This window comes from Wyeomyia smithii, chromosome 1, assembly GCF_029784165.1.
Source record: "Wyeomyia smithii strain HCP4-BCI-WySm-NY-G18 chromosome 1, ASM2978416v1, whole genome shotgun sequence".
NCBI classification, from domain to species: domain Eukaryota; kingdom Metazoa; phylum Arthropoda; class Insecta; order Diptera; family Culicidae; genus Wyeomyia; species Wyeomyia smithii.
This window is the reverse complement of record NC_073694.1, coordinates 146,719,257-146,729,382: the sequence shown is the minus strand read 5'-3', so window position 1 is coordinate 146,729,382 and position 10,126 is coordinate 146,719,257.

The window sequence follows — 10,126 nt, the reverse complement described above, 5'->3', positions numbered from 1 at the left end:
TGTCAAATAAATTGGCGGTTATTTGCAGTCTCCTATTACTCGTTTGCTCTCTCCTTTCTGAGCGATAGGGAAAAAGGAAAAACAAAGTGTTATATGTAGGTAGTCCTTTTTTTGGAGTTTCCGACTGCATAAAGGAAGCTTGACTAGGGTTGTTGCTAAGGACGTGCCGTTAGCCGTTAACATGTGCCACACGGCAATCAAAGGGAGAAACATGAAAGGAGGGTCTCAGCTGAGCATAAGAGCATAAGAGCAGACGCTGGTGTTGGTGAAAATTTCAAACATACATATTTCAACCGTAACAATCGTGTACACTTCACTCTCACCTGGACAATGCTAGCGGCCGGCGAACCAAACTGCCACTAAGCACTTATGCGTACATCTGCTGCTGTAGCTATTAAAAAATATTCCCCCGCGATTTATGTCCTATAGCTTTGAATGGGATTCAAATGAACTTTTTGTTAATTAAGAGTTTTTTAATGGTGGTGCGATTACAATGAATGGGAAGCAATCAATTTAACCGAGGGAAATTGAAACTGTTGCATCGAATCTTAACCTTCGCCAATATAGCACCATGAAGCAATTATGCTGCGTTCAGTTTCAACTTGCGCTCTTCCTCTCTCCCAGTCTCTCCCGTTATTTTCTCAGTATGAGTGATTTTACGAGAGAGAAACAACCCCATTTCCTACCCAAGTATGATGACAGTTCTACAAGGTATGCTACATTTTTGTCTATCCACGCACACAAACAAATCTCGTTATGAAAAATTTCGCGTTTTGTATGGAATTCAGAACATTTTTGGAAATTTCTAGTTTTATGTTGTTTTATATCTGATTTTTCTGGTTGGAGAGTGAATCTTCAGTTGAAACACACTAGAAATTTATATCAATGTATATTTAGTGTGAATAATTGCGACAATATGTCGAAATAAAATATATAAAGTGCTATATTTCTAATAGTTGGAGCAGAATCTTAGTCATTGTCATAGCTCATGACTTTTGTTACCGTATGAAACATAAGCGACTCTACTTAGAAGCGCTATTAGAGTACAAGAAAAAAACGAAAAGTGCAAAAAGGTTACCGGCAAATTGATGAAAAACAGCATATTTTACCTAAACCGCAGCATGTTTATGTATTCCCCACAAATAAAACATGTTTCAACATCATTTCTATAACTTTTCAGGCAAGTATGTTTTATAAGTTTAGTTTAAAATGCAAAATCATTTCAAATTTCATACAAATTTGGAAAAAGTTCATAACGATCACTAATACTAATGCATCGACGTGAATAGCATACCTTGTAGAACTGTCATCATACTTGGATTTCCTACTGTTGAAGTGTTGCTGTCTTCTGAAATAAAAACAACATGTGCTGGATTAATAATCATGAAACAGATTGTTCACCGTAATTTTCTCCATGAAATTAATAAAATAAAACTTAACAATTGCTTAGACTTCCGAAAACTGAAAAAATATCCTAGGGAAAAGCACCGATTAACTAATTTGTGAAAATTGTAGAAATCTCGCTAAACATGTGAAAAGGGCCCATGTGCCATATGTAAACAAGCCACAATTTCACGTTTTTCAATGAATACAAGCTTATTCTACTCGTACAAATAAGATTTTTTGATAAAGAGTGAATTCTTTTATCAATAAATCTTATTGGTAAGAGCAGATTTCGCTTGTATTAATCAAAAAAAGAGAAAATTTGGCTTGTTTACCTATGGCACATGGGCCCTTTTCACATGTTTGGCGAGAAATTACAGGAATTCAATTCGTAACTCGACTATCGAGTAATGAGTGGATAGAATCTTTTTATCTATCTATTTATTGTAAAAAGTTTCGATTGTTTTGAAGTTTGTTGCAATTTTGTTTATTTGTTTTTTTTTTTTGCTGAAGATTCGAAACCATCAGAGACCATCATAAGATCAGAGTTGTACCGGGTATCTGGATCATATTTTGTTTTTATTGCAAACGAGAACGTTACCTCTGTGTATCAAAAAAAGATCTTTCAAAAGAGGCTTTCACGGCGTCGAAACGGCTGAGTAGTTTTTCGGTAATCGTAAGCACCGCAGAATTATTTTTCGCAAAAACACCATTCTTATCTCTAAAATCTAAAATTCCAAGTTTAGCTTATTAGACCGTGGCGAGGCGCACTTCAAATCGCTCCAACTTTTTTCCTATTGCTCAAATCCCTCTTTGTTCTCAAAAATATATTCTTTAAAATTGAGCAAAAATAAATGTTTACTATATTTCGAAAAATAAAATTGAAAAATAATGAAAAATTAATTCGGGTCTGTAATTAATATGTTGGAAGAGACAAAAAAACAAAAAAAAATGATTAAGAATAATTTGAATGAATTTCATTTATTTCGAATACAATTCGAACTTAAATTTCTCTGCTCTACTAGTTATATGTGCATTAACTGTCATTAGATAGTTCAAGGAATTGCTGACTGCAGTTAGTAGAGCGCTTCCTAGCACAACGAGTTATCTAGGGTTGCAAAAGGATTGCAGAAATCTACTTCTAGTGCGAGCTCAAAAGTTCGCAAATATTTTACCAGAAAGTTTTAAGTTTTTGTAATACTTTAAAAATGGTTTAGAACTCGATAGCTTAAACTTACTGATGTAAATATATGAAAATATACTGATGATAATATATCTAAAATATATCTAGTGGAATCATTCAACGAGGATTTTTAAACATATTTATGAAATCAAGATTGTTCCTTAAAATGTTGCTAGATTTAGATTCTTGAACCAAACTGAAGAGGGAAGCAATAATGATGTTGAGACGATTGACTACATCGAACATGAAATATGTATGGTCGACTATATTCTGATGCAGACATTATAGCCATGATTAATGCCGAATAATGCCTAATTCAAAAAAATGGCGAAATGAACAAGCAGTTAATTGTTTGCAATTTACAAACGAGTGGGCTGAAGAAGTTTCATCTCAACGACCTTCTTCGTATCCGAAAAATTCTCCAGCGTAGCACAGATATGTTCGCATAACAAGGTTCTTATAACGTATGGCGAATGTTCTGCAAAGCAGTTAAAGTAATCGTTTGCATCCCAGCTTGTAAGCCAAAGTTAAAGACACAGTAGAGTGAAATTTAATATCCAATTTATTTTAAAATGTTGTTTTCAGTTGTGGGCACCGCTAACCGAAAATTCAGTGACGCTAATCGCTAAGTCGCTAACCGGAAAATTTAGCTCGATAATCGCTAAACGCTAAACCCACATTAGCGGAACTTTCGCTAATCGCTAACTTTTTAATATGTAAATAGTCATATCGCTATATTTATTGCTCGTGTTTTGTAAGATTTGGACTACTTTGATCTGTTTTGGTTGAACAAACGAAAACAATTACTTTTTAAAGCTATTTACAGTAAGAGTTTCACGAAACGGTATTCATATTCGATTTTGTAAAAACAAGAATAACAAAAGTTATTTAGCATATATGAAGAAAAAAAAAAGTTATTTAGCTTGCATTGAAAATAGATACTCTAAGGAATGTTTTCATGAAAATTCAATTATTATCTGAATCGAAAAAGTAGAACCAAAGTTGTCATAATTTTAAGCGCATTGCTTTTTACCAAAGTTCTTGGTGTGCCAAAAATTCACTCTAGACCTTGTGCTTGTTCTTTAAAATGCTCCTGTGGCTTGTACGATAACTGGAACTCCATTCTAGGATAAAAAAACTGACAAAAGTAACTTTCGCAGTAAAGTATGTTCATCTTTCGAAGCAATTTACGTACGCCATCAGCAATTCACAGTTTTCTAAATATTTCTATTGTCGCTTCTCCACAAAATTTAGCGAATTAGCGATTAGCGTTTCGAAGGCCAAAATTTTAGCGACGCTAACAGTTTCGCTAACCAGCTCAAAAATTAGCGAAATCACTAAATCGCTAACTGAATTTCAGCGTCGCTAATTAGCGAATTAGCGAATTAGCGGAATGGTGCCCACCACTGGTTGTTTTCCAATGATAAAAAATATTTCAGAATACTACCAGATATACAGCCCTAGGGTAGTATACAATAGTGACGTGGAACTAAACACTGTAATTAGAGAGATTTTTTTGTTACAAAGGTTACAAAATCCGCAAACAGAATCAATTCATTTGTGCAGTGCCTTACGTTTTTTTTCCTCGGCCGCCTTTATTTTTTTTTTTAAATTTATTCAACAACACTCAAAAGAATATCGTTATACTTGGCGATATTGTAGTGTTTTTTTTTTTGTGCAAACGAATTTATTTGACGCAGATTGATCCTACTAGCAGCCGAGAGGTCGTGACTTAGGCGTTCGGTGAAGTATCCACTTTAGAATTATTATCATTATTAATATTATTACTATCAATATTATTATTATTACTATTCATTCCGCGTCGAACACTCGACAGAAACGGACGTGCAAAGTGGTCGTTCTATTACAATCCGGTCCGTGTGTACGAATAGCCAAACAAAAGAGTGTATTATTCGCGCTAAAGGCCAACTAGATTGTGAGTTGTGTCGATACGTTCTGTACCCGGCTCACAACTTTGGCTGTATTGGTGCAAAATACCAGCTGCAGTTTTGATCTGTGCACCGTGAATAGATCTTTTTAATCCAAGCCCATCAGTTGACAGTCGAGTCCGTGTCGCTGTGCTGAGTGATCTCACACCCGGCTCACTGCTGGTGGCTGTATTGGTGCTGCTGTACTGGTGCTGCTGGCTGCTTTGGGTGCAGCTTCGAACGATCGGACAACCACTGCTGGAAGGAAGAAGTAAAGAGGTACGTGTTCTTGTCGGCGCTAGTGCGCTAGTGCGCTACATTTAGCGCAATGGATATAGATCCCTCGCCTCCCATGCCACCATCCCCGAACCCCCCTGACCCTGACCCTTCTGTTACCCCCTCCCCTGTTCATTCTCCAGTCCCCCCTCGCCCCAGGCTTCACCCGGACGGATCTCAACAGGGCAGCTATACTGTTTATTTTCGTCCAAAGGCAGGAGTGAATTCAAAGCGTTTAAACATACTGCAAATTGCTAAAGACCTGACGAAGGGGTACAAGGCCGTGACCGAAATTTCCAAGGTCCGACCTAACAAGCTCCGTGTCGTGGTCAGTGATCTGGCACAGGCCAATGCTATCGCTTGCTCTGAGCTCTTCACACGCGAGTATCGCGTCTACATACCCGCACGAGACGTGGAGATCGACGGTGTCATAACCGATTCGAGTCTGTCTGTCGAGTGTATCCTAAAAAGCGCAACCGGTTGCTTCAAAAATACCGAAACACAGGCGAAGATTTTGGATTGTAAGCAATTGCGGTCCATGTCTCTCGTCGGCGGTAAAAAAGTTTACACTCCGTCAGACTCGTTTCGCGTTACGTTTGCCGGATCTGCACTCCCTAGCCACGTCTCGATCGACCGGGTTCGTCTGCCTGTGCGATTGTATGTACCCCGTGTTATGAATTGCACCAATTGCAAGCAGTTAGGCCACACAGCCGCCTACTGCTGCAATAAGGCACGATGTAGCAAGTGTGGGGAGACTCATGCGGAAGATTCTTGCAGTGTTAATGCTGAAAAATGTATTCACTGTGGGGAAAACCAGCATGAGCTCTCCACATGCCCGGTGTACATGCAGCGCAGAGATAAAATCAAGCGATCACTTAAGGAGCGTTCAAAGCGTTCTTACGCTGAGATGCTGAAGAAGACCGTGACCACTTCTACCATAACATCGAACCCCTTTGATCTGTTGCCCTCTGATGAAACCGATTCTGACGATTCATCAGCGGGAACATCTTATGCCAATCCTGGGGAGTCTAGGAAGAGGAAAAATGTTTCTTCTCCTAAACTTCCCAGAAAAGGTCCTAAGATTTCCCAAAGTGTAATGAAAAGTACGAACAAACCAAACAGTGCTGCGAAAAAACCGAAGCAAACTCCTCCTGGGCTTGCAAATTTAAAGTCCCAGAAGGAGTTCCCAGCACTGCCAGGAACATCTAAAACCCCAGTTGTTCCTTTTGCACATCCAGTTGATGAAACAAACTCTGGATTAGTGAAATTTTCTTACATTGTGGACTGGATTTTTGAAAATTTCAATGTACCCGATCCAATTAAAATTTTTCTTACAGCATTCCTCCCAACAGTTAGATCATTTTTGAAGCAGTTGACTGCCCAATGACCCCTCCTTGCAGCGATTGTATCCTTCGATGCCTAATTCAACTGCGTATATGAAGGATTCTATCTCTGTCTTACAGTGGAATTGTAGAAGTATTTTACCAAAAATTGATTCGTTTAAAGTTTTGATAAATAAAAACAAATGCGATGCATTTTCCCTTTGTGAAACTTGGCTTACTTCAAATATTGATCTCAACTTCCATGATTTTAATATTATTCGTCTTGATCGAGACACCCCATATGGAGGAGTACTTTTAGGGATTAAAAAGTACTATTCTTTGTATCGTATTAACCTACCCTCGATTCCAGGCATCGAAGTTGTCGCATGTCAAATGACAATACAAGGTAAAGAGCTTTGTATTGCCTCAATATATATTCCTCCCAGAGCACAGGTTGGGCAACGGCTGCTCTTTGATTTAATAGAACTTCTTCCCTCGCCACGTTTGATTTTGGGAGACTTCAACTCTCATGGCGTGGCTTGGGGTTCCCCATACAATGATAACCGCTCCTCTTTAATCTATAACCTTTGCGATGACTTCGACATGACTATTTTAAACAACGGTGAAATGACACGTATCCCGAAACCTCCAGCGCGCCCAAGCGCTTTGGATCTATCCTTATGTTCGACGTCGCTACGGTTGGATTGCACATGGAAGGTAATCCTTGATCCTCACGGTAGCGACCATTTGCCTATTCTTATTTCAATTAATAACGGGTCAACTCGCATACGACCAATTGACATTCCGTATGACCTCACACGGAATGTCGATTGGAAGTTATACGAGGAAATGATTTCAAAAGCGGTCGAGTCGATTCAACATCATCCACCACTTGAAGAATACAACTTCCTCGCGGGCTTGATTCTCGACGCCGCGTTGCAAGCCCAAACGAAGAAATATCCCGGCGTAACGATCAAAGAACGGCCTCCCACTCCGTGGTGGGACCAAGAGTGCTCCGATGTCTACACGCAAAGATCCGACGCGTATCTGACCTTCCGGGATACAGACGATGCCGACGACTTTAAACGTTATTCGGAGCTTGATACCAAGTTTAAAAGCTTGACTAAGGCAAAGAAACGCGGATATTGGCGTCGGTTCGTAAACGAGACGTCGAGGGAGACATCAATGAGCACTCTCTGGAACACAGCCCGAAGAATGCGGAATCGCGTAACGGTCAACGAAAGCGAGGAGTCTTCAAGTAGGTGGATATGTGATTTTGCCAGGAAAGTATGTCCGGACTCTGTTCCTGAGCAAAACATTGTTCGCGATGCGTCTCCGGGCCACGACGCGATTGAATCACCTTTTACGATGGCAGAGTTTTCAGTTGCCCTCCTGTCCTGTAACAATAACGCGCCTGGGTTAGATAGAATCAAATTCAACTTGTTGAAGAATCTACCCGGCAATGCCAAGAGGCGCTTGTTGAACTTGTTCAATAAGTTCCTGGAGCAAAATATTGTACCGCAGGATTGGAGGCAAGTGAAGGTGATCGCCATCCAAAAACCAGGGAAACCAGCTTCTGATCACAACTCCTTTAGGCCGATTGCAATGCTATCCTGTATCCGGAAATTGATGGAAAAAATGATACTCCGTCGTTTAGACCATTGGGTCGAATCAAATGGTCTACTATCAGATACTCAATTTGGCTTCCGCCGTGCCAAAGGGACGAATGATTGTCTTGCGTTGCTTTCAACAGATATTCAGCTGGCGTATGCTCGCAAAGAACAAATGGCGTCTGCGTTCTTGGACATTAAGGGGGCTTTTGATTCCGTTTCTATTGAAATTCTTTCGGGTAAACTTCACCGACAAGGATTTTCTCCAATTTTGAACAATTTTTTGCACAATTTGTTGTCCGAAAAGCACATGCATTTTACGCACGGCGATTTGTCAACTTTTCGCATTAGCTACATGGGTCTTCCCCAGGGCTCATGTTTAAGCCCCCTTCTTTACAACTTTTATGTAAATGACATCGACGAATGTCTGGCAAACTCATGCACGATAAGACAACTTGCAGACGACAGTGTAATCTCTGTTACAGGAGCCAAAGCTGCCGATTTGCAAGGACCATTGCAAGATACCTTGGACAATTTGTCTGCTTGGGCTTTACAGCTAGGTATCGAATTCTCTCCGGAGAAGACTGAGATAGTAGTTTTTTCTAGGAAGCATGAACCTGCTCAGCTTCAAACACAATTAATGGATGAAACGATTTCTCAGGTACACAAATATCTTGGTGTCTGGTTCGACTCTAAAGGCACCTGGGGTTGTCACGTGAGGTATCTGATGAAAAAATGTCAACAGAGAGTGAATTTTCTTCGTACAATAACCGGACAATGGTGGGGAGCCCATCCAGGAGACCTTATAAGGCTTTACCAAACAACGATATTGTCTGTTATTGAATACGGGTGTTTCTGCTTCCGCTCCGCAGCAAACACACATTTGATCAAACTGGAGCGAATACAATATCGTTGTTTGCGTATCGCCTTAGGTTGCATGCAATCGACCCATACGATGAGTTTGGAGGTCTTAGGTGGAGTACTACCATTGAAAAACCGCTTCTGGAGCCTGTCTTCTCGTATTCTTATCAAATGTGAGGTCTTGAACCGTCCCGTGATTGAAAATTTTGAAAGGTTAATCGAACTTAATTTTCAAACCCGTTTTATGACATTGTATTTCAATCACATGTCCCAAAATATTAACCCTTCTTCGAATATTCCAAATCGTGTCGACTTATCAAATACTTCTGATTCTACTGTGTTTTTCGATACATCCATGATAGAAGAAACTCGTGGAATCCCGGATCATTTACGCGTGCAGCAGATCCCCAAAATTTTTTCCAATAAATATCGAAACATCAACTGCGACAATATGTACTACACTGACGGATCACTTCTTGATGGGTCCACTGGCTTCGGTATCTTCAATAACAATTTAACCGTCTCCCATAAGCTCGATAATCCTGCTTCTGTTTACGTCGCAGAATTAGCTGCAATTCAGTACACCCTAGGGATTATCGAAAAAATGCCCACGGACCATTATTTCATCTTTACGGACAGTCTCAGTTCCATTGAGGCTCTCCGATCGATGAAAGATGTTAAGCACTCTCCGTATTTCCTGGGGAAAATACGGGAACATCTGAGTGCTTTATCCGAAAAATCTACTCAGATTACCTTAGCGTGGGTCCCTTCTCACTGCTCGATACCGGGTAATGAGAAAGCGGACTTTTTGGCTAAGGTGGGCGCAACAAACGGTGATATTTATGAAAGACCAATTGCCTTTAATGAATTTTCCGCATTTGTACGTCAGAATACGATCATCAGTTGGCAAAATTCTTGGACCAAGGGGGAACTGGGAAGGTGGTTACATTCCATAATCCCCAAGGTATCGACGAACCCGTGGTTCAAGGGGTTGGATGTAGGTCGGGATTTCATTTGCGTGATGTCCCGGCTTATGTCCAATCACTATAGATTTGACGCGCATCTCCGTCGTGTTGGGCTCGGGGAGAGTGGTATCTGTGCCTGTGGTGAAGGTTATCACGACATAGAGCACGTTGTTTGGTTATGCCCTGTACACCGTGACGCCAGGTCTAGATTAGTAGCTTCCCTGCAGGCCGAAGGTAGGCAGCCGGCTGTTCCTGTTCGTGATGTCTTGGCGAGCCGTGACCTATCCTACATGTCCCTTATATACGTTTTCCTGAAATCCATCCACGCCCCAGTTTAGTCCTATCCCCTTCCGCCTATATCCAACCAAACGACAAGAACACGTTAAGACCCCGGATCCGGAAACAGCAATCAGACCCGCACGATATTCTCAAGGCCCGATGGAAACAACCCAATATGCCAGTCCGTAATATCTTGGCCCAGCAGCGGAACAAATTTAATATGCTGCTTACCTATGGCGATGGAAAACCATCAAACAACAAATCAGTGCTTTTCATGCAAAACATTCTAGCTTAAGTTAGATTTAGTTTCAGCTTGTAG